Source organism: Mauremys mutica, chromosome 6 (genome assembly GCF_020497125.1).
Source record: "Mauremys mutica isolate MM-2020 ecotype Southern chromosome 6, ASM2049712v1, whole genome shotgun sequence".
Taxonomy (NCBI): Eukaryota; Metazoa; Chordata; order Testudines; family Geoemydidae; genus Mauremys; species Mauremys mutica.
In genome coordinates, this window is record NC_059077.1 from 53,257,252 (window position 1) to 53,282,706 (window position 25,455).

The 25,455-nt window shown below is 43.3% G+C and overlaps 1 long non-coding RNA gene across 3 annotated transcripts; it reads left to right on the forward strand.

Moving 5' to 3' along the window:
* The first annotated feature begins 400 nt into the window (after window positions 1–400).
* On the forward strand, window positions 401–24,385 carry LOC123373027. Of its 3 annotated transcripts, none has more exons than XR_006580529.1 (5): window positions 401–551; window positions 3,110–3,193; window positions 13,499–14,409; window positions 22,926–22,998; window positions 24,131–24,385. It is a non-coding gene; the product is annotated as an uncharacterized LOC123373027 (long non-coding RNA). The 3 variants fall into 3 exon arrangements; XR_006580528.1 differs by having other exon boundaries at window positions 24,048–24,183; XR_006580527.1 differs by lacking the exons at window positions 22,926–22,998; window positions 24,131–24,385 and having other exon boundaries at window positions 13,499–15,571.
* Window positions 24,386–25,455: the final 1,070 nt, after the last annotated feature.

Genomic DNA, 25,455 nt, shown 5'->3' on the forward strand with positions numbered 1-25,455 from the left:
AATTAGAGCCATATTTAGCCCTGAGAATGTGAGAAATTATTAAGATTGGGGAAACTGAATAGTAACCATACTGAATCTCAGTCCAGTCCCTGATTTTAAGCAACCCAGAGCCCATTTTAAGGTTCAGATTGGTCCAGGAAAGGGGAAATCTACTAAATATGCAGTTCTTCTGTGAAGATACCATCTAGTAGGATTCTTACTGCCAGATATTAGCTCCTGAGCACAAGAGTGGCAGAACTCCTCTAGCTCTTTAGCTGTTAAAAGTTTCACAACCCTTAAGGGCAAGGAGGGAAGGTAGGATGTGAGCCACACCTACTGCTGGCTGTTGTGACACACCACACTCAGATGATAAATGCTGTCCCTGAACATTCCAATCTGTTACGTCAGTTGAACTGTAAGAGAAGCCTCCAGAAAGAAAGCCAATTCAAGATGAACAAAACTGTGCCACTGAGTAAGATGAAAAACAGGGTGCAAGAGGAAAGCACCTCAAAAAGAGGAGAGAAGTAATTGAGACTCCTGCAAATAACATGCTTAGAGAAGCAGAATTGCAGGTAAGTAATTCCCCCATCTCTTAAGATTCCATCTATGCAGGATTCTCACTCCTGGAAAGTAAGAAGCTTGAAGAATGACACAAAAGGAAAGCACTGCTATAATGAGCAGCAACAACATGGCCAATGTCAACAGTGTGAACAAGAAGGTTTGGGTTTCTTTGTTTCTCTTCATCATATAAAGATATCACTAGATCTCAAACTCAGTATCAGGTGCAACACAAAGTCTGTCGAGTAAGCTCACAGCTATAGGAGGGGGAAATTGGCCACTGAAAATAAAGATCATCCCAAAATAAAACAAAACTGCACTGTGTGGTTGGGAGACTTTGCCTCCCTTACCTTGGAAGTAAGTTCTAGAGCACAGAGAGTTCAAGACTGGATTCTATCCCAAAGGCTGAACCCAAGCAATAATAATGCCTCATAAACTTATGGAGAGAGACCCATGTAGCTGCTTTTCAGATTTCTGTGATGGAAACATCTTGAGGCAGGCACAAATAGCAGCCTTGCCTTAAATGATCCTTGATATGGCTTGCTAGTTTAGTAGGCCAGATCATAACAATGTGAAATGCTATAAGAAATCCATTGAGATATGACCTTGTTGGAAACAGCATTGCTCAGTGCATTGGCATCAAAGAAACAAAGTTATGTGGACCGTCTAAGGGCTTGTGTGCTTGCAAAGTAAAATCCCAGAGACACTCTATCTAGAGCTGGTTAAAATGTTTGAAATTTTGAAAAATTTCAGGTATGATAAACCAGTAAAAAAAAAAAGGCAAAAGAAAAAAAAAGAATGTTGGCAACACTTTTACCAACTTTTTTGACCAGCTCCCCTTGAACATCAAATGTATAGAGCAGGATCTCACCAGGACGGGCATGCAGACACAGGAAAAATATTGACAGGTTAAAAGTTCATGAAGGTGTTTCTCTGCACCTAACTTCTGAAGAGAAATTTGAAACAAGTCTGCTGCACCACCTTATCCTTGTAAAATCAGGCATAAGGTGAATCAGGCATTACCATTTGAAGTTCACTCACTCCAAGCTAATGTCACTGCCACCAAGACCTTCTTTTAACTAAAGTTTGCAAGAATGAGTGATTCAAAGGAGCTGTTATCTAAATGGTTATTGATATTTTCATTTACCAAAATTTCAGTTTTGATGATGTAGTCAGTAGAAATGGGGGGGGGGATAAATCACCAAAAAAAGTTAAAATAATAGAATCATAGAAATCTAGAATCTAGACCTGAAATGGATCTCAAAAGGTCATCTAGTTCAAAATCATTCCTCCTCCTCCCCCATGCACGGAGGTGGGATTAAGTATACCTAGGCCATCCTTGGCAACTTAACTGGGTAGTGTAAACCAGGCTTAAGACCAGCTGTGCCCCCATGATGAGGAATTTGCATGTAGGAAAAGACGGAATGAGAAAATGGAAAAAGGAGAAGAGGAGAGAGATAAGGAAGGAGCCATCAACAGAGGAGAAAAAGAGGAAAAGGATAGAGAGATGGGCGGAGGAAGGAGTAATCAAAGATAAATAAGAACAATTGGAGATGGGGGAAATGAGGGGGAGAAGAGCTATTTAGCAAGAACACAGGAGAGTCAGAAATCATGAAAATGGAGAGTAGAGAGAGGGCCTGGGAAAGATGAGACTGAAAGAGAACATGTGGAAGGAGGAGGTGAGGAAAGAAAGTGGGTGAGAAAATACAGGGCGGGAGGAAGAAATACAGGGCTGGAGGAAGGAAGGAAGGGTTAACAGAGATGGGAGAAGTTAAAAGGAAGAAAGAACAAATATACAGAAAAGAAAAAAATTGTGTTGAAGAAAAAAGATGAAAACAGAAACTACAGAATTAACATTAAAAAGGATCTAAGTTTATATGAAAAGTCAGGCTAAGGAGAAACAGATAGTAGAAAAAGGAAAGTAAAAGGGATACACACACCATTATACTAGGAAGAAAAAGGAGGAATGATGGAAGGGAACGTGGGAAAAGAAAAAAAATTAAATTACACTATAGAAAACTTAGTACCAAAATTTGATAAAATATGCTTATGGCATATATTTGCACATTTTCAAGGTGTACCTACAAAATCTCTCCCACCTACCTTCAGTCTCAAACCCTGAAGCTTCACTGTAAAATCCTACGTCCACAACTGGGTATATTTATCTCCTGGGAAAGGCTACTGGTAGGCAGCCTATCTACCCTTCATTAGACTGCTTCCTACAGGCATTTGTCACTGCTAGTTATGCACAAGAATCCCATATGGCACAATCTGGATTGGATAGAAGATAATTCTACATAAAGTGAGCATGATCTGGAGTTTACATTAAAGCAGAAACATGCATGTAGAGCTAACAGTGTTTTGTTCCCATACTTCATTCAAGCCCAGGGAACAAGTGGCTCAGTGTCCATAGGTATGGTAGCTGTATGTGAGATGATTTAATGAGACAGGAAAAGAAAGCATAAAAGGAGACAGTACTTACTGATTTTAAAATGGTATGAAATCTGAAAACTGTACCAGGGCTACTGGTATACCAAACCATGAAGTGTTATTCTTACCCCTTCACTCTTAGGAAATAAGTATTTACCAGGCTACCAGGCAAATAAATGTTTTCGGAGGATCTGCAGAATAAATATGTGTCCCTCACCTAAAAAAGGTGAGTATAAAAACAATTTTGCTGTAGCCCATACTTTTGTTGCAATTATTTTATTACTCTCTTAAATATCTAAAATATAAGCTTTCATGACAGATAGACACCTTCATACTAAGATACCTGCCTCGTGTCCACACAAAGCCTAAGAGACTTTCAGTGTTATATAGCAGAGAGCTTTAATACATTTTAGGACTGGCCTACACACAAACTTGCATTGAATTTCAGTTTGTGTGCTTCAGTTCAATTTTGTAAATACAAGTTTTCAGAATAAGAGTGTTCACACAGACCCGCACCAATGTGAATTACAGTGGTTATTGTTATTTCACTGCAATTTTGGATGTAGGCCAGCCCTTTGTGTTAGAAAAATCAGCTCTTTCCGAATCACAGGCCTGGTCTACACTATGCGTTTAAACCGGTTTAAGGAGCGTAAAACCGATTTAACGCCACACCCGTCCACACTAAGAGGCCCTTTATATCAATATAAAGGGCTCTTTAAACCGGTTTCTGTATTCGAGAGGAGTAGCACTAGTATCGGAATTACCATATCTGATTAGGGTTAGTGTGGCCGCAGATCGACAGTATTGGCCTCCAGGTGGTATCCCACAGTGCACCACTGACCGCTCTGGACAGCAATCTGAACTCGGATGCAGTGGCCAGGTAGACAGGAAAAGCCCCGCGAACTTTTGAATATTTCCTGTTTACCCAGCGTGGAGCTCCGAGCAGCACAGGTGGTGATGCAGTCCGAAATCAAAATAAAAAAAGAGCTCCAGCATGGACCATGCGGATGTGATCGCAGTAAGGGCAGGCAAATCTGTTCTATCAGCGCTCCGTTACAGAAGACGAAATTCAAAATCATTTTTTAAAAATCTCCACACAGACGCCATAGCAGGGACTCAGCGCACTGCTGCGTGACAAGCGTAACGGAAAGCCAAAGAATCAAATGGACGCTCATGGAGGGGGGACTGGAGCGGGGACTGGAGGACTCAAGCAATCCCACAGTGCCTGCAGTCTCCGAAAAGCATTTGCATTCTTGGCTGAGCTCCAAATGCTTCTAGGGTCAAACACAGTGTCCGCGGTGGTTCAGGGCATAGCTCGGCAATTTACGCACCCCCCCACCCACCCCCAGAAGTGAAAGGGAAAACAATCCTCTCTTGACTCTTTTACATGTCACCCTATCTTTACTGAATGCTGCAGATAGATGCGATGCTGCAGCAGTCAACACCAACATCCTTGCTCCCCCCCCGCCTGCCATGGGTGGCTGATGGTGCAATATGGCTGATATCCATCATCATCATCAGCCTATTGGCACATGGGGCAGTGCAAAAGGACTGGTAACCATGCCGACTAGCATTCAGTGAGGTCTATCATGGGCGCCTGTGTAAAAAGCTCCTGATTTTTCCTGGTAGATGGTGCAGTATGGCTGGTAACCGTCTTCATCATAGCAACAGGGGGCTGAGCTCCATCAGCCCCCGCCCTTCATGTGTAAAAAACAGATTCAATTGTCCCTGGACTAGCAGCGGGATGCTGGGCTCCTCTCCTACACACTGCTTAATGTCCTGTCTGGACTATCATAGCAGCTGGAGGCTGCCTTCCACTCATTTCTCACTAACAAGTCACTGTGTCTTATTCCTGCATTCTTTATTACTTCATCACACAAGTGGGGGGACACTGCTACGGTAGCCCAGGAAGGCTGGGGGAAGAATGGAATCAACAGGTGGGGTTGTTGCAGGAGCACCCCCTGTGAATAGCATACAGCTCATAATTTCTGCAGGATCTGACACAGAGCAGCTGTGCTCTCTGGTTCTATGATACAGTGGTTCTCTAGTACACTTGCCCATATTCTAGGCAGGACTGATTCTATTTTTAGATACCAAAAAGGAGGGATTGACTCAGGGAGTCATTCCCAATTTTGGCTTTTGCGCCCCTGGCTGATCTCAGCCAGGGGCACTTATGACAGCAGCAAATGGTGCAGTGCAAAAGGACTGGTAACCATGATCATCTTATTACCAATTTATGGTATGGTAGATGGTACAGTATGGCTGGTAACCATCTCTGCTATCATGCAAAAGCAAATGAATGCTGCTGTGTAGCGCTGCTGAATCGCCTCTGTCAGCGGCATCTAGTACACATACGGTGACAGTCACAAAAGGCAAAACAGGCTCCATAATTGCCATGCTATGGCATCTGCCAGGGCAACCCAGGGAAAAAAGGCGCGAAATGCTTGTCTGCCGTTGCTTTCCCAGAGGAAGGAGTGACTGACGACATTTACCCAGAACCACCCGCGACAATGATTTTTGCCCCATCAGGCACTGGGATCTCAACCCGGAAATTCCAAGGGGCGGGGGAGGCTGCAGGAACTATGGGATAGCTACAGAATAGCTACCCACAGTGCAAAGCTCCAGAAATCGACACTAGCCTCGGACTGTGGACGCACACCACCGATTTAATGTGTTTAGTGTGGCCGCGCGCACTCGATTTTATACAATCTGTTTTGCTAAACCGGTTTATGTAAAATCGGAATAATCCCGTAGTGTAGACGTACCCACACTACCTGTCCAAATGTATGAGACAGGGGAAACTGTAACCGTATCATTGACTAACTAACTACCTTCAGAACTTAGTCAGACATGTGCAGCTGCATGCACCCATTACACCAGTAAAACTCATGAGAATCTGTCTTATAGTTATCCGGTTCTCAAACACAGAGGCAGGGTCTTTTGTGTATACTGGGCACTTGTGCATTTTTGCAGGACCACTCACTGAAGTGGACATTTTAAAATGTCATTGCTAAGGTAAACTTCCCATTTTCTCTAACCAGTGTGTTCCAAGTTAGACAGCCACAGTGCAAAAAGAAACCAGGGCTGCCCAGAGGTGGGGGCAAAAGGGGCAATTTGCCCCAGGTCCTGGGCCCCACAGGGGCCCCGCGAGCCCTGGCCCGGCGGCAGTCCAGGACTTTGGCAGCATTTCAGCGGTGGGGGACCCTTCAGTGCTGCCAAAAATGCAGAGCAACTGAAGGGCCCCCTGCCGCCGAAATGCCGCCGAAGACCCGGACTGCCACCGAGTGAGTACAAGCGCCGCAGCTCCGCCGCTTTGTCCCAGGCCCCCTGAATCCTCTGGGTGGCCCTGAAAGAAACTGTATTTTTCAGTAGTTCTTGTGTAACATACTGCCTAGAGTTTGTTTAGAGAATATTAGACATGTTCATGTGTGTATGATCATGTCTCCCTACAGTGGTTGCTCTAGGGAGGATCTATGAAGCTATTACTAGAGCCTTGCATGGAGAGTTGTCTTTATTTCAACTGATAGGAGTCTCTCTCTCCTCCCCGCTTCACCCCAGCATTTTAAATCTATTGATTAAGTTGTTATATGGCCCTCAGTAAGCCTCTCCAAGAACTATGGAGTATTCCCCAAAATATTTGTCTCTCCCTCCCTCATCTTTAGTGAGCAGAGACTGAATCTTTCTGTTGCTGGTGGCACTTTCCATTGGTGTTATTGTAGCTACATCAACAAGTGGGGTTTATATTTTGCTCCAAAGACTAAGATTTGTGGCCATCCTGATCTCTTCCAGGATGGAACTCCAAATTTGTAGGCCAGTTGCTGAGAAAGTGGTGTCTCCTTCAAATAAAGGTTTCACTCTTGAGGTTGACAGTTGCATGGTAAAGTGGAACATAACAGGCATGGAGGGTCATGACCACACAGTGTGAGGCAGCCCCTCAAGTTACTTGAGCCAGTCCCATGGAGATGAAGGCTGAAAACTGAATTTGACGGAGAACCAGTGAGGAGAGCAGGGCACTTTGGTGATGTGGTCTCAGCAGTCTGTGTTGATGAGCAGACAGGCTGCTGAATTCTGAACTGGTTGTAATGGTTTTGAGGTCAGTGATTTCATACCTAGGTACAGAGAATTACAACAAGCAAGACTAGGTCATGAATACCTGGATCACCATGGCTAAATCTGACTCTAGAAGAAAGAAGATCCTTCATTCTGTCTTTGCTGTTGACTGAAAGCCATGTTGTGTTGAGTAGCTGAAGGCAGTGAAGTCTGTATTATCATGTATCATTACACATGTGGTATCAGAGAAATTACTGTCCAAACCTGGGGGCAGAGAAAGACAGATCAGGTTCATTTCCTCCTTAGATCAAGTCAATTAACAGGTGCAAGAAGATATAATTGCCTGGAACTATACATGCAGATTTTATTAGATGACTTACTGCAGCCATTTTGTGTTGGAAAATATTTTTTTAATCCAGTTGAAATAGGTCCCACTTGCTGTTACCATATTTTTCTGTTTCAATAAAGAAATATTAAAAGAAACAGTTTTCCCTCCTTGGAAATTTGAGCTTTCCTTTCAAGGAACATCTTTCTCTTCCTTCTTAAAGTAACACTGAATCATAAACAAAATTCTGGGTAGTTGCAAACAAAGCTCTTTATGGACCATAATTAAATAGGTATTTATTGAGTTTTGGGGTAATGACAGGCGACAGACTAATCTATGCAAATTGTTAAATTAATTTCCTCCTGCCCATGTCATCCCCTGCTTTGGAAAAACACATGGGAAGAGAAAGCTTTGTGAAAGGAAATCTCCATGAAGATTCCCCCAAGGAGGTTTCACTACATTGTCCTGGCAGAAGGGGAAGATTCACTCTCAACCCTTTCACCCCTGGCTGCAAAAGCTCTGAGAACACCAGGGGGCCAAGGACATCCACTGTAACAACCAACTCCTCCACACTGACACTGGCCTCTGGTGGGCCTCTCATCAGCTTGCTGACAGAGACTCGCCACCCACCTATAATTGCCCCTGGGACATACAAAGGGGAATTCACAGAAAAGACAGTACACATCTAGGCTGAGTTTTCTTAAGTAGCTTACTTTCTCTTCACCGGGTGCCACTTCTCATACGTTGAAATGTCAACCTCTTCTGGAGTAACAAAAGTTCAAACCAAATACCACGCCACTCCATCACTCTCCCTAGGCTTCAGCCTCTTTAGGGTCTAGTTCACCTTCTCAGGTATTAAGGTTCACAAAGTCCTTTGTCTTCCTGCATCCTCTTTAGGACTCTCATCTCTAGGATCTGTGCAACATTCTCCTCTTGGTTGCAGGGATACTTTTGAATGACGATACAACCTTTAAGTGACACCTGAGTGCCAAAGGGGAGCTCATGCCCTCCCTCTATCACAGACCCCTCTTCACAGTACTGGATTGGTTCTCCAAACTCCTCAGTGGAGAGACTGAGACCAACACAGAGACCCCTGCCCTGCTGACAACAAGGGCTATTCCGGTTTCTGAGGGCTATTCCCCTTCCCATCAGGCCTGTCCCTTGGCCTACTGTTCCCATCTGTCCCTTTGAAAATTACAACACGATGCCCTGGTTCTGGGACAATGCCCTGGTTCTGAGTCCAGACAGTAACAGAGAGTGCTGAGCCTGAGTCTGCCCTTAAGGGGCCAGCATACCTTGTTACGTTGACTAATTTCCACAGAGTGTGAATGGTGGTAGCTATTATGGAAGGGAATGATGATTCACATCCTCTGGGTCTCAGTTTCCATCCTGCCCACTCTTTTCCCGGGCCTGCCCAGGCCTACCCCTCCTCCAGCATGGACCCTAAACTATGTAGGCAAGTCTCCACAGTGTACAGAGCTGGGGCAAAGTGGAGGCTGCTGAGCCACCTTGGTGGATGAAGGGAGGAGATCTACATGTGAAGGTTTCCCTTTATATGAAGCTCTGTTCCCCTGGGTCTAGTGACTCTAGCAGTACACTAATGGGGATGCTAGCTCTTGGAAACAGATTCCAAGGGGAAGTGTTTAATTCCATTTGGGTTAATATGCCTGAACTATATAGCATTGAGCTGTAATTAGAGCCAGATGAAACTTTGCCATTTCACTTCACAGATGGTTTCACAAATTCTTTTTGTGGGTTTAGAACCCCAGCCCCAATATGGCAGGTTCTCTACATTCCAAACACCAATTGGGGCCCTGAATTTTGTTCTGAGTTTCCAGTCCAAACTGGAAATTGAATTGGCTCAAAAGATTTATAAACATGGCAAACATTTCAGTAAACCTGGATGTGTCTGGGTTCCTATGAACATGAAAACTGGTAAGATTTGCCAGTTCTGGGGTTTGTTCTGAAAGGTTCACTCAATTACCTGTAGTTGTAACTCTAATAGAGGTGCATAAGAAGGCCTCAATTATTCATTTCAGATCAAATTTAGCCCAGTGTTGAAATTGTTTATTTTGCTTGTTTTTCCTCTTATCCATCTTTCACCTGCCTGAATTTCAAATACAATCATATTTGAGAGATATTCCCACTGGGGTCCCAAATCATAGTTGCCCTCTGGCCCCTTTCCTTCACAGGGCATGGGCCCCTCAGAAAAAAAATACACAGTGCAGAAGGCCCTTCCCCCTAGATGCAGAACCAGCATTACCAGTGCTGCACTTCCCTGGCAGCACCCACGGAGTGTGTGTGTGTGTGTGGTTTGAGTGGGAAAGGAGGTGGCATACTGGGGCATTTTGGCAGGAGGGGGCCCACTGTGAGCAGGAGGGTGTGTGTGGGGTCAGGATGGCTTGTGCGCCTCAACTATTCCTTAGCTGCCACAGGGCTCATATAGCCTTTGGGCAACAGGGTGCAACTCAAAACAGTCTTGGATGCTGCTCCTAAGTAATAATGAGTATATGTAGATATACTTAACTCATAGAGCTGGAAGGGAAAGGTCATTGAGTCCGGTCCCCTGCCTTTGCTAGCAGGACCAAGTACTGGTTTTGCCGCAGATCCCTAAATGCTCCCCTCAAAGACTGAACTTTCAATGCCAGGTTTAGCAGGCCAATGCTCAAACCACTGAGCTATCCCTGCCACCCAGCCTGAAGAGGCTGAACTAGTCCCCAGCAGCTACAGGACAAGGGGAATGTAAGCCACCCCTTCCATCTCTTTGCTGAGCCATGCACTGGTGCAGGGATGAATTCAGACTGGTATGTCTTTAGTGAACCCTAATTCACGTGTTACAGCTAGATACAGCACTTTTATTTCAAATGTGCACTTTTTAAAATCCATATTCAAAACTAGCAAATGTTGTCTAAAGCCAAATTTGTTATTTGAAGAGTATCTCAGCTCTACTATCTATTTCATACCTCCCAATGCATTTCACAGGCAGTCATATTTCTATGACTAGGCTGTGCCATGCCTGCCCTCCCAAAGAGCCTTTGTAACATCAGAAACAATTGATATGTTAGTTAGGTGACATAGATCAGCAGCTTGGAAGTGGATACTTTGGTAAAGCTGTGCACTAATCATCATCTCCATTGTGTTCTTTTATTTGTCTTACATAATTCACAATCCTTGATTTTTATATCAATTTCATAAAAAACTTCAGTCAAGACTATTTTTTTCCAAAAAGAAAGCAATATGTGTTTTACAAACTACTGCCCACAAGGATTCTCAGAAATTCAGAATGCGATAGTTTAGTTCAAACCTACATCCCATAGCCTCAGCAACAGAAACCCTCTGGTGCACAGGTCAGTTGACGGTAGCTTTAATGAGAACACCCTCCCTGGGTGGTCTAGGTTTTACTCCTATTTGTACTTTTGTGATGCTTTGATACAAAAAATACAAATGTTTCTTTTCTTATCCTGTGCTACTTTAGATTTCAAACTTGCCTGAAAGACTCTGCACACAGGACCCCTGCTTTCTAAAATACTCAGATTCTTGTAAAGTCAAATGTATTCTGCTGCTGGTTCTTTTTAGAATACAGTTGATTCCAGGGGTAAGATCACCCTTTGGTCATTTACCAGGCAGACTGTACATTGTATTAATGCTTTTCAGCCCTGTCACCTTCGTACTATCACCATGGTATTCTGCACTAGCAATATTTACCATCTTGTCAGACAGTGAGTGGCAATAGGCTTCATGAAATGGTTTGTTATTCAGTACAAACCATAGTCATGAAGATATCAACCTGAGAGATGCTTATTTATTGCACTTTTATTATCAAACTGTATAAATGCTTTAAAAACCTGTAGAACAGATGAGTCTGAACAGTGACTATTAGATGGGGGAAAAAATACTGAGCATAACTCATATTTACACTAAAGCTCTTTACACCGTTCTGGCAGTGTAAAGATGCCTTGAAGTGGGAGTAAATGTAATTAGTTTACTCTCATTTTAAGGCCCTTTATGCTACTAGAGTGGTGTAAATGGGCCATAATGTAAATAAGAATCAGCCCCAAGCATGTTTACCAACTGCCTTCATATTGGTAGTGATAAAATTAGATTAATTCAGTATGGATTAGACAGTGAACATAATTTCACACTATTGCTGTTGCAAATCTAAAATTGATTTGCGTGCCAAGATTTCTAGAAATAGCACTGGCAACAAATACAATCAGGCAGGTAAACTGCTTTGTTCTCTTGTTGAATACTAACATCTAGAAGGACCTATCTAAAATGAGATACCTTCTTCTGCCACTACCTCCCAGTTCTTTTTCTGGATTGCATGAGATGTCATTGATAAGCACAGCATGACTTTTCAAAGGATTCTCTCCAGCTTCTATGCTCTAAAGCACTGGAGGAATTCAATTAAAGTTCTAATGTTTCACAAAACAACTGTTTGAGGATTTGTTTTTCCAGAGAAATCAGTGAAAAAGAGAGGAGAAAAAGTTACTGTTACTTTACAACTTCTGGAATGAGAACAGATACAGTGACAAATAGACAGTAGCTTTACTAGCTACTGCATACTGTATCTTTTAAAAAAAAGTTGACTAAAACATTCTTGCCCCCCACCCACGACTGCTTTGTACTGCTCCCTGAAGCTAGCTTAAGGATCCTTTCCCCGGCATAGAGGAATCACAGAGATGACATATCGGCTTCTATACCATCACCCTTCCTGTTCAATAGGGTCTGGCCAGGGGTTCCCTGCACTGGGGCATTCCCTGGCTGCAGGAAAGATCCTTTGGGGGCCAGCTAAAGTTAAAGCAGCCATGAGGTTTCTCTCATTTATGCAGCAGGATTGGAGAAGTATAAAATGCCTTTAATCACCATTACATTCCTCCCCACTCCATAGCTGTGCAAAGTGCAGCTTGACCTCTGCTTAAGTTACAGACCTCTACCTATAGCTGGATCAATCACTCAGGATTAGATTCCTTTATGAATACATTTTGCTCTACACAGACAGAAATCAAGTATTTAAATGCAGTTTCTAACATGGTTGAGCTGACCAGTATGGACAAAGTCAAATTAACATTTTTTAAAATGTCCTAGTTTAGGGCTAAGCTGACTGGCCAAATTCTATTAAGAAAGTGAATTTACAAGACCCCCCTCAATTCAGTCTGAAGCTCAGTGTAGATGTGGTCTTAGAACCTCTCACTCCTCTTTCCCCTCCTGTTGTCTGTTTTCTTCCTCTCATTCTCTTCCCCTTAGTCCAGACCATCCTTCCCCGCTTTCTCTCTTTCACGCCTTGTCACTGTTTACTCACGCACACACTTCTCTCTTGCTGGTCTTCCCCCCTGCTCCACCTCTCTGGTCTTTTCTTTGCCAAGTGACTCCCAATCCAACACTGCTATTGTTCTCCTAAATCTATGCTTGCTTCTCCCTGGCCCTGACACCTATTCATACTGCACACCTGTGGTGAAGCTGCCTCTGGGAAAGACAAGGGTGCTGACTATCCTGCAATGAGTTGGGCCAGCCCCTGTGTGGCTTACCTACATGATCTTAAAGCACCATCCCTTTGGCTAGGGAATCTTTTTAAAAGCTATTTTCATGAGTACATTTTGAACTCACAAATTTTGCATGACGTGAAAATATGCTCCTGAATATATTCTCCTGTTGCTAGTGATTATCAATTTGCAGCATGCTGCAGGCTACAAATCCTATGCAAATAGCTTCCAGAATTCAGCTTTGGTGAAAACTGAGAGCCCTTGGACAATTAGGACCATCAAAAAAAATTCTTACATATAATCTTTTTTAAATGAAGATATTATGTGGGGAGGCAGTTAGGGGCATTATTATTTCTTAAATTAGTGGGAGAGCTGAACTGCAAATTTAGTCTAAATCATCTGCAAATGAAATACTACATTGCTTGCTTGTTAGCATGAATGTATTGCATGATAACACTCTGCTGTATGCTATGTAGCATAAGGAGTTGCTAGGTTACACAGCGCATCAGGAATTCAGGGAACAATGTACTTATATCTTTTTCAATTTTGAAAAATAAAATAGGTATTGACATAAAATACAGTGTGGTACTGAAGTAATTTTGTAGTAGAGAGATCAGAGGAAGGCGGCCTTTCATCTCAATGACAGCAGTTTACTTCTTGTTGTGACTTACAGAGGGTAATGGCAGGACAGCCCACCAGGATGTCAGTCTGAAGGAGAATGTTTACAGCTCCTGTACCCCAGCAACTGTTTCTTGAGGCAGGCTTTCCAAAGCCATTGAGCAGCTGCCGTTCTGAGCCACGTCAACTGGTCCTACAGAAACCCATGACAGCTCCAATGATGTATGGGCCTGGAATGGAAAAACCAAGCCTTTCATGTTCAAAGCATATCTGACAGGTCTAGTGGAGGCTCTCAGCCTACTGGTGCTGTGCCTTGAGTTTTATTATTGTTGTTATTATCTTCCTGCTCATAGATAATGTAATAATTTACAGTCAGGCATTGTATGACCTGAATGATTGATGTCACTTGGGCATGAATAACCATTTCTGTAGGTTTAATAATGAACTCCTAACAAGACACAGCATGGGGGAAAACTCACTCATAAAAGCGGCCTCTCTTTTGATATCCTGCTCAAGACAGAAAGCTGAAGTTTCTAGAACCTGTGGCTCATGCGTTCCTGAGATGCTAAAACAATCACTTGATGTACAGGGGAAATATGGACTAGTGCACAGACTCACTAGTGAAAACTAATGTCACGCTCCCTTATTTCAAACCTAGGAACTAGAGTCATAGTACATGGGGACATGAGCATGCCCCCATCTTTATTTTTAGCAGCAGCATGTTGACTTGTTTTTGTAAATAAGAGTGTTTTCACTGTTTTATATTTATACTAAGGGTGGAAGGACATTCTAATATTCTGGACAGTAAGAGGACATTACAGAGATTCCCTCAAAGTGAGCTGTGATCCACTAGTAGGTTATTGCCTTACAAAGATCCTGTGGACTCTACATAATATACACTGCACTCACTTTTAATATTGTTGTTGTACCACTCCTCAGAAAAACCCAAAGAGAATAACTGTTCAGGTCAGTGTGAGTCTTAAGGCTTGGACACTGTGTGCTGTTAAAATGTCTCATTTGTCTGAGATAGTTTATTTCAGTAAATAACAGCATTTCTGTACTGTTGATGCTTTTCACATCTGTCTTTTCTAATTGCCAGCAGATTTTAGTTTTGAGGTGGGGTATTTTTTAAGTACATGAACAAAGGCTGCATTGTTGTTGATGTTTTCTTATGACACTGTAAATTATAAGGGCAGTTCTTGAAACTTTTGCAAATTCTACAAGAACCCCAGAGTAAAATGATATTTTATAATTAGTGATGGGTGAATTTCATAAGGATCAGGAGTTTGCATGAAGCACTGCTGAAGCACTGAAAAGTTGATGCTTCTCCAAAGCTTACCTGAACTATCAGAACCCATTAGGTTTATAAAATGGGTTGGAAATCTCACACAAGGATTTCTGAAGAGGTTTGGTTACTTCCAGCATCCAATTAAGCTGTAAATACTATTCTTCAGAGGGTGCAAATCAACATAACAAAGTCAATGGAGCTACACCAATTTAGATCAGCCAAGGATCTGGCCTAGAACAGAATTTCTTATTCTGTTCTACCACAAGCTACTTAAGATGGAATCGATAAATGCAACAGTAGACAGTGAAGAAAAAAACAAAAGCTCTGTCTGGATGGATGCAAAGTTATTTTATTGTCTTTCTACTTATAGTCAGCAAGATTGTGCTTTCCCCTATACCTCCTAAATCCCCCGAGCATGCTACATGCCAAACAGATCCCAGTGCCGGAGAGCAGTCAACACAGGTGACCAGGCACTGGACACAGACCCCACTCCAACATGCCAATCCCATGGCTCAGTAAGCATGGAGGGAGATGTCATGTATTGGTATAGACCAGTAAAAGATTAACAAAAAGACTGCCAAATAAGTCTCAGAGTTACCCCTCCCAGAGTCTGCCCCTAACTCAAGGCAGTCTAAATTTAGAACCTAGCCCAATTTTAGCAGTTTAGACAAGTTATACTATATAATGCTTGAGTACCAAACAATGACAGCCAGTGAAAACATGCACATTTTACATCCAACAGTGTATAACTGTCTTTCTTCCTGCACTGACTTAATTTTTTTATTCATCTGATAAAAGGTAATTTGAAAATGTTTTCTAGAATATAGAACATCAAATGATAGCCTGGAGAACACAAAAATCTGCAATACAGATGTTATTTAAGGAGGCTGAAGTAAAGTTAGCTGTATGAATGTATTTAATCTGTGGTATGTGTATAGACACAACACACTTATCACCTTTGTAGCTAAGCTTTGGTACTTAGGATTTCTATGAAGAGATACTTAGGTAAAAGGTGAAGGATCTGCACTAGCTGAAGAATAATCGGTCTATGTGCTGGGAGGGGGAGTGGGGATAGCACCATTCATGATCCTATATGTCAATATAATATCTTCTGTTAGAGACAGTGGGCCAGAATTTTCTCCCCTCTACTAAGGAGAGCAGCGGCAGCAGAGAGGAGATAATAGGTCTATATACCACCTTTCCACACCCCTAATACCGAGAGAGTCAGAAATGAGCTGCTCTCTGTTTTGTCTGCTGTAGCAGTCCCATAGGCACTAGTGTATTGACTGTACGCCACCCGACTGACTCCCACCTTTAGTGCATCTTCTCCCTGATCACCACCCCAGATATATCCCTTACATAGGGGGCAGGCAAGCCATTAGCATGAAACCAGGAGGAATCTGTAGGAGAAACCTTGCGCTAAACCAGAGGAAGGCAGCTGGGGACAAGAATTTGTCCCAATGTCAGCTTGTCTATCATCATCACATTCTAGACACCTTAACTCCATTCTGCTTCTTATGGGGTTGCCGCTCTCTTCTAGTTGTGGGCTATGTATGCGATGCTCGCAAATCTTTGACATCTCAGTAACATGATTTTGAGAAACAGACCAAATGGAAACAACTTAGCCTCTTATTCCAGCAGCATGCCTGCAACATACCTTGGTATACACTGGTAAATGATGTTCCAGAAAACTTTGTGTGCTGGAGTTTCCAATACTCAGCACAGGGGACTTGTTTCTTTCCTAACACACAAGGCCAGATTGTGAAATGCGCTCTTGTGGATGTGCAGTGGGAGGAGCATACAGTGACCTGCCCCTCTCCTTCCACAGCCTGCCACAACAGCAAACACTGTGCTAACTGTATTGTTACAACTCCACACTAGCACAACTTTCTCATGCAGACAAGCCTTAAGCCACACTCCAAGCTGAAGTCACATGAGCCCAGGTCCCAGCCCAATTAATCAGGGAGTGGGCTGGACACACAGACTTTTGGCAGAACTGTCTGTGGAGACCATGTCCTCTCCTGTAGACCTCTCCTCCCCTGCTAGGGTGACCACACAGCAAGTGTGAAAAATCGGGACAGGGATGGGGAAGGGAGGTAATAGGAGCCTATATAAGAAAGAGACCCAAAAATCGAGACTGTCCCTATAAAATTGGGACATCTGGTCACCCTACCCCCTGCCCACCACCACAACCACCAGTGACAGAAAGAATAACAGAAGGATCCATGTATCAGGAGATCCTCCATCCCCAGCCACCCATGACCTTTCCCCAACCCTCTGTGTGGTACCATGCAGAGAGAACACTCAAAGCATAGCTCTGTGCCATGCAGGGAGTATGCACCCCTTGCATAGGTCCCCAAATTCTGCCTGAGATGTGCATCTCAACTTCAGTTTCCACAGTCAGGGATCCTCGGCAGCTGTGGAAGCTGGGGCAAGATTGGGCTCATAACAATAGTCCTGCAGAATCCTGAAGAGATTTGTCTTGGAGCTGGGCAGATGCTGAGTTGAAAAACTGGAAGGTTGTCCAATATGCTCTAACAGGAATATAATTAACCCCCTGGCACCTGGTTCATAGGGATGTAATGTATACACCACAATGCACAGAATCCTATCAGTTTAAAAATGTAGATTTCTAATGGAGTCAATGAGGGTGTCTGCCCTGCAATTCTGCCTTCCCAAACAGGTCAACTATGCACACTTTTATTTACCTAGCAGTGATAGACATGCTGTAAATACTCAAATCATCTGGATTTGGCCTTTCTGAAGTAAACTATTATACTATTTTAGATTATAATGCATAACACTCACCAGATTGACAGATGTGCCCTATCTAGGGTAGCATACATACTTGCATATACCTGACTAACTACACAGGGTGTATATAAAGAGTTTGCTTTTTCATTTCAGCTGGAAAGGTGGCTTTATAAAGTTATTCATCAATTCCTCTAATCCCTTTCCAGTCAGGGTAGCAGCACATTGTTCCTACGTTTGAGAAGCATATATCTGAGCCATAACTGAGCTAGTATTACAGTAATACCAGATCCTTGAAATAGGCTTAAAAACCAAGAAAAATGTGGGGAAAAATTATATGTAAAGATGAAATACACAATGCAGACCTCCTGCAGTGAATTTATTAGGTTTTTAGAAAGAAATAGAAGATACAGGATAATAGATGGCCCCAGAGTAACTACAAAAGCAGTAATCCATATGAGGGGCTCTGCTGATGTCATAAACAGTGAAAGTGCAGGTCAAGGGGTTTATGGACAGTGGTAGAGCTTTGCAAGTGAATTCAGCCACAGCCATTCAAGCCAAGATCATCTAGTGGATTTTTCAAATTACATGCACTTATTTCTTTATGTGAACTACGCAGAGAAATAAAAAACATGAAGCAAGAGAAAAATGTACATAAAGAAATGTAATTAGAAAAAATAAAGCTCTTGTGCTATTCTCTTCTTTATATTCAGATACACCATGATGCACATGTACCTTAGTGCCACAGCTTAGCAACTACTGTGTGGGAAATCAAAGCACTTGGCCATACTCCAGAAGCAAATCTATATGACCTGAGTCACCTGAACAACCTCATTGACTTATATAATTTAGGACTGATTCATCCCTACTGGCATAAGGAGGTGGAATTTCCTAATAGTGGCTAGTGCAGATAAGGGGCGGGGGGTGGGGAGTAAGTACTATTTATATTAATTCTGTTTGAGGCTCCATAGCCCCCCTATGGCAGGTGCCTGTGGATTCACTGAATCAGCACATGCTTGGACACACACACCCCACCCTCTGACCAGCACTCTTATGGCTGTGCTGATTGACTGCCATGCTTCCTTCCTGTAAAAAAGAAGTTGTGGACATGTTACACAACTTCACACTTTCTCTGGACAGACTTTTTGTCATCAAAAGCCCTTCCATTTAGGCAGGGCCGCCCAGAGGATTCCGGGGGCCCGGGGTCTTCGGCGGCGGGGGGCCCTTCCGTTCCTGGACCCGCCGCTGAAGTGCCCCGAAGACCCGCGGCGGGGGCCCCCCCGCCGCCGAATTACCGCCGAAGCAGGACCCGCCGCCGAAGCGCAGCCCGGTCTTCGGCGGTAATTCGGCGGAGGGGAGCCCCGCCGCAGGTCTTCGGGGCACTTCGGCGGCGGGTCCCGGAACGGAAGGGCCCCCCGCTGCCGAATTACCGCCGAAGACCGGGCTGAACTTCGGCGGCGGGTCCCGCTCCGTCTTCGGCGGTAATTCGCCAGCGGGGGGTCCTTCCGCCCCGGAGTGGAAGGACCCCCCGCCGGCGAAGACCGGGAGCAGCAGAAGCTCCTGCGCCCGGCCCTGCAAGAGTTTGCCGGGCACCCCGGAGCGAGTGAGGACCCCGCTCCAGGGGCCCCGAAAAACTCTGGTGGGGGCCCCCGTGGGGCTCGGGGCCTGGGGCAAATTGCCCCTCTTGCCCCCCCCCCTCTGGGCGGCCCTGCATTTAGGTTATCCAGCTTCTGCCAGAGTAACTTGGGGCTGCATCTAACCCACAGTTCTCTACATTAGGACCTTTAAAGTCACAGTTTTTAAAAGAGTCATGTGATATGCATGCCTATAGTTGGAGATACTCATCTAACCTGCATGCCTCTGTAGGAACACAACTATAGTCTTCTTAGAGAAAACCATTCCTCAGCTCATACCACAAGTGTATGGTATATACATACCTAATATGCTAACTCCAACATGCTATCATACATTCCACCTGTAAAAGATATGGCAAGTACAGTAACAATTTCTGGCAGAAGCCAGTAATTTTAATACCAGGAGATGGGTCCATATGTTAAAATGCAAGAATCAATTCACTTCCTTGGGACTTGCAATCTACCTTGAGTAAGGAGCACAACAGAGACTGAATTTGACACAGTCACAATTTAGTCTCTGGTTGGTGTAGTGTGGGGATGAAGACAAGGATCTGACCACTTCCTGAACGTGCCCACCTACTTTCCAGCCATCTGTGTGGAAGGGAAATAGTAGCCTATGGGCTTCTACCCTTCTATACTGTGACATATGAGGTAAATACCTGTGCAGAGGAGTCAGGGGCACCATATACTCCCTTATGCAGGTGCATAGACTGGTTCATGAGTGAGCCCTTATGTATCAGTGATCCACAAAAAATAGGCAGTAAACTTTATTTAGGGCTAGAATAAAACAGTCTCATAAAAGATCTGACAGACAGGCATATACTGCGTTCTGTGCTCTATGTGCAATTTCACATTTGGTGACCATGGGTTGATTTTGATCATCTGGACAATTCAGCTGGTTGAAAAAAGGCAAATGATTTAATCCAAAAAAATGTTAAAATTGTTTCCATTTTTCCAGGTTCAAAATGAACCCATTTGACATTTTTGCTACATTTTGTGAGATTTTTTTAAACCAAAACATTAAGATTTCCCCCCCCCTCCCGGGGCCATTTTTCTACTAAAACCTTTTGAGCACAAAAATTTTACACCCCACACCCCTTTGTGGGCAGGGAGTAGAGTATTACTGTAGTGGTGGCAGTGCAATGTCTTTGTGACCTTACAAAAGCAGAGAGGGGTGGCAAAAAGTTTATCTACTCATAAGAAGCAATATTATCCTCACTTAGGAAAGGGAAAGAGAGCTGGGGTTTGGCTTATTAATGCCTTAATGCGGCAGTTTTATTACCAAATGTATGTACTTCTTTGGGAGACGTAAACACTGAGACTGAGCTTTTCATAACAGTCTAGGTGCTTTAGACAAGTATCTTCCCCTTAAATTAACAGAAAATGTCTGTTAATCACTTACTGCTTTGAAAAGCTCAGGCTGAAGCCATACCCATCTATCAGTCTTTTCATGCACATCTGAACACAACTGGAAGGTCATGATTTGGTGGATGTGAAGCACTTGTTTTAATGTATAAACATTTCTATAATTTTTGTAGTCAAGTGTCCCTCCCGCATCCACACACACAAAGCCCCATGGTAGGAACAATGGAAGTATTAAAGTAGTGGAAGAAGGCACAGCCTGAAAGACACCCTCATTAGAACAATGGACTACAATACCATTCACTAATCAAAGTGTCCCAATAATCAAATCATGCACCAACACTGCAAAACATAAAAGATCACTGTATTAAACCAACACAGCCACATAGCACTCACACTGCAAAACAAAACAAAACCCACCCACCAGATTAAAAGTCTACTCCCACATGGATGAACATCCACCAAAGGTAATGCTGAAGGAATGTTTAGCAAAGTAAGAGGAGAACAAGGAGAAGACAGAGGCCAGATTCTCACCAGCTGAGAATCTGTCCTGGATTCATGAAAGATTAAGAAAGAGGATCTCAAGAAGATGTGCATGGTCAATCTCACATATAATAGAAAGATCAAGGAGAATGTATGAAATCTTAGATTTGGTAAAGAAACTATCATTAATGACTTTTGTAAGGCTAGTTTCAGTGGTATGGAAAGGGTGAAAGCTAGACTGGCGGGACCCAAAGAAATGGCTGGAGGTGAGGAAGTCTGGGCACTGGGACTAGAAACCACTCTCCAGGAGTTTGGAGACAAAGGGGTGGAAGGAGACAAGATGGTAAAGAGACATGGACTTCAGTGAGGAGTATTTTTTAGAATACAGCAAACAGTCACATGTTTGAATGCAGAAGGGAAGAAGCCAGAGAAGAGGATGATTGATAACAGAGAGGGGAGGCATGAGGAAGGAAACAGAGGAAGTTGGGAGACATGAGGGAATGGGGGTCAAGTTGACAAGTGGAGAGACTTGAAGTAGACAGAAGTTTGTAGACTTCAAAGCAGGTAACAGTGTTAGAGAACAAGATTGAAAAGTGGAGAGGATGATGACAAAAGAGAGATGGGGTGAAGGGAGAAAAAAGGGAATAAAAAAGGAAAGTTTGAGGGTTTAAACAAAGTCAAAAGTGGCAAAGAGTTTTTGAGGGTTAGAAGCCTGGGAACAGACAAGAGAGGGGAAACAGAATGACTTGTCCAAGAATAGGGCAGCACTGAAGGAAGAAAGGTCAAACTTACATTTGAGAGAGTTGGCAAGATGTCACAGTGCACATCACTCACCACCAGATTGGCACTGCCTCCTGGTCATTCAGGGGATTAGCTCAAGACCAGCACTGCCACATTCTGCACACCATCATTCAATTTCTACCATCTACCTGCAGCCCTTCTTGCAGCCTCAGGAACCGTAGCATCCTCTTCATGGCTCAGCCCTCCAGCTGTGTCACAATCTGTGTTCCCCCACGTCTGTGGGAGTTTAGCTCCCAGTCCAGCCACTTCCCCAGCAGCAACTGTAGTCAATTGTCCTATCACTGCCCCAGTAGCAAGTGGGGGCAGGACCAAGGCCCACCCACTACTCCACATCCCAGCCAAGGGATCCTCCAGAGTGCAGTCACTTACTACATTCCTTTGGCTCTACTATCACTATATTTCCCTAGGCCACTTCCCCATGGCAACAGCACCCTCCTCAGTCCCAGCAGCCCATCCAGAGCTCCCCCTCTTCTCCCCAGGTTCCTGTCTGCACTGCTTTGCCCAATGTGCTACAGAGTTACAGCCTCCCTCCTCAAGCCCCAGACAGCTACTGACCCTGCTTTGCCCCAGAGATTCTTTTTATATGGGCCTGCTGGGACCTGATTGACCACTCCTCACAACCCCTCTTCTATTGGCTGCTTTTCCCCCAGCCTCCCTAGGGCTCTATTAACATGTTACTGGGCTGTGTGGAGCAGATGCCCCATCACACAAGGTCACAGGAGACTTCCTGAAGATGCAGCAGAGCAAGAACAGGAACAAATATAATGAAAGCCAGGAAAGAGAAAAGGATGTTGATGCTCCCCTCCCCACCAGCCTACTATTCCCCAAGGACCTCTGGGGCTCCTGGGTGCTCAGGGGCCCTGCATTTTGCCCTCCTCCACTCACTCTGGCAGTGGCAGCAGAGGAGCAATGGATGGTTCTGAGAAGAAGTTACAAGGAAGTGGTCAGTGTGCTGTCTGTCTCCCCCACATACTTTACAGTTGCTGACTGGAAAGGAAAGGAACCAGTGAATGTCCTCAGAGGTGGCAGGGGGGGATCCAGGGACTTCAAATTGTGAGGCTATATTCTCGTTCTGAAACCTTCAGTATTGTTTTTGTCTTGATAAGGCAATAATTAACTAATAATGTATTAATTATTATTTATTATTATTATTATTATTGTAGAAAGAATAACAAACATCAGAGCCCACTAAACTAGGCAAAGGACACAAACCAGACACCAAGAACATAGGTCCTGGTGAGTAGCATCAGTCATCAGAAAAAGAAAAATCTTGTGTGTGTGATAACAGGGCATTAAGGCATAACCACTGCACTATATATAGATTTTCAAAGAAACTCCCACAGAACTCTGGCAGAAGGTCTTCCCCTCCCACGCTAACAAGTTTTTCTTGGTTTGATTCCTCTACAGTTGCAGAGGACTTTTTTATAGGCATTACACTGTACATGAATAAAGAAAGCACCATGAAATCTAAAGAAAACTCCATCACAGTGTCAGTGTTAATTCTTAACCCTCAGAATTACTGTGTTCTGACACCATAAGTGTAACCAGTCCTAAAAACACTGGAACTCAAACATAACCTTCTGATCTGCCCTTGTGGGCCAGTTTTTGCTCAGCAGTTTGTGCCTTTATAAAAGTAATAAAAAGTGGCATGTTTTTAATAACTATTGTAATGGTGTGTGCTGCTGGGGAGATGAACCTATAGGTATCGATATCCACATTCTTGAGCTGATATTAGAGTAAACAGCAGAATTTTGGCCTTTTTTTATGTTATTCACTGGGGATGGCTGTTGACATTTTACAAAGTAAACTCTAAATGTACTTAAACAGATGAGTAAAACATTAAAATTAAAAATCACCCCACTTTTTCTCCAATGCCTTTTCCAAATGGCACAGAGAACTTTACACAAGCTACATTTAATTCCTAAGGGCAATGATATTCATCAGTATGTCTAGCAGTCTGGTCAGGTATTGCTGAGTCAACCCAGTTCTGGGACTTTCCTTGCTTGCTAATACAGTGCACAAGCCTTGAGATGTCATTATTTCACTGTTATGATATGGCTTAAACTGCTGCTGGTTTATTGCAACTTGGAGCAAAGATTTAAAAATCCTTAGCATCATCTTCACTATTTTTAAAGTGCAAACCTGAAGTACCAATTCATTTGAGGAAGTAGCTTCCCTTTCATGGTGAGGTGTTTTTTCTGTTTGATGTAGGCATTTTCAGTTATATAAGGATCCAAAGATACTGAATTTCCTAAAACACTGAAATCTAATTTTGTTTTCTGCAGAGCAATTGCACAGATAATCTCAAGCATGATATGCTGATATCTGCCACCACCCATTTTCTAAAAATGCCATGCTTATGTTGCAGAGAAATACAATATGCCTTACCACTTCAGCAAGTCTAGCATCCTGCCACCAGCAGTGACCGATATTTGAATTTCCAGAAGATAGTGAAAAACGCACCACCACCATTTGTATAATAATGTACCTTTTCAGTTGAGCAATGTTGTAAATTGGCAAGTAAATAGTAAACAGTTTGTAAATAGTCATGTTTCCTGTTGTTGCCCTAATCTGAATAGAACAGTCTGCATAATCAGTGTGATCCATCTCCTGTTAAGACCATCCACCCACCAGATAAATATTCTGAAGTTCTAGTCAACTCAATTATACTACTTAGACCCTGGACAGAACTCCCAGGGGGAGTGGAAGATGCGAGTGTGGACTAAGGGCAGTACATGGCCCTGAGTGTCACCTGTTAGAAGTCATTATGCATTATCTCTTATCTTCATTTCTCTGTCTCTTAATAATAAAGATTATTTTGTGTACATTTATGCAAATTTGACATCTATCTACAGAAATTACTTTCACACTGTAGTGATTGGAACTAGTCACTCCTAGATAACAGTTTCAAATATGCCTAAGTAACTTAGGAGCCTAACTTCTATTTTCACACAAAGTCCTATTGACTTTCAATAAGATTTAGGCTCAACTACCTAAGTCCTTTTTGAAAATGGGACTTAGGCTCCTAAGTTAGAGAGGTGCTTTTGAAAAGTTTCCTTTGCAGTTTTTCAGAAGATAGCTTGTTCTTGGATTTCTGGAACATATAAACAGAAAAGTCATTCTTTGTTCTTTTTTGCAAAAAAGAACAGTCTCCAGGAATGCCTTTTCTTACTAGTTTTTGATGAAACCAAGATAGAGGAACTCTGTGTTACAAAGAATGGAATGCATCTGCTGTTCTAAAACCACCTCACCAAAATCATCCTCATTTGACTCAAGCACTGAAAATAAGAGAAAGCCAAATCAGTTCAGAGCTGACCTGCAACATTACCCAAATGAAACCAAAGCTTTTAAGAAGCCCAGGGAATACAGGTCCATTTTCCCAAAAGACCCATCATCTTTTTCCTGCCTCCTCACCTTTTGATTGCAAGACCTGGCTCATGTGTTGCTAAGGAACTCTGGTGCATCTGCAACAGTGATGCCTTTGGATGCACAGCTCTCTTAGGAATTTCCAAATCTCACACAGTCTAGGTCTTCCTAGATACACCACGTGTTTTAAGGTATCACAGCTAGGAAGCTACAAAGCAAGATATTCAAAAGGAGAGAGAAATCTAGTACTACTGCTGCCTCCTGCTGCTCTTAAGTAAAGGGTGTGAAGCCTTCCTCCTCCCCACATAACAGTGCTGCAAAGGATGG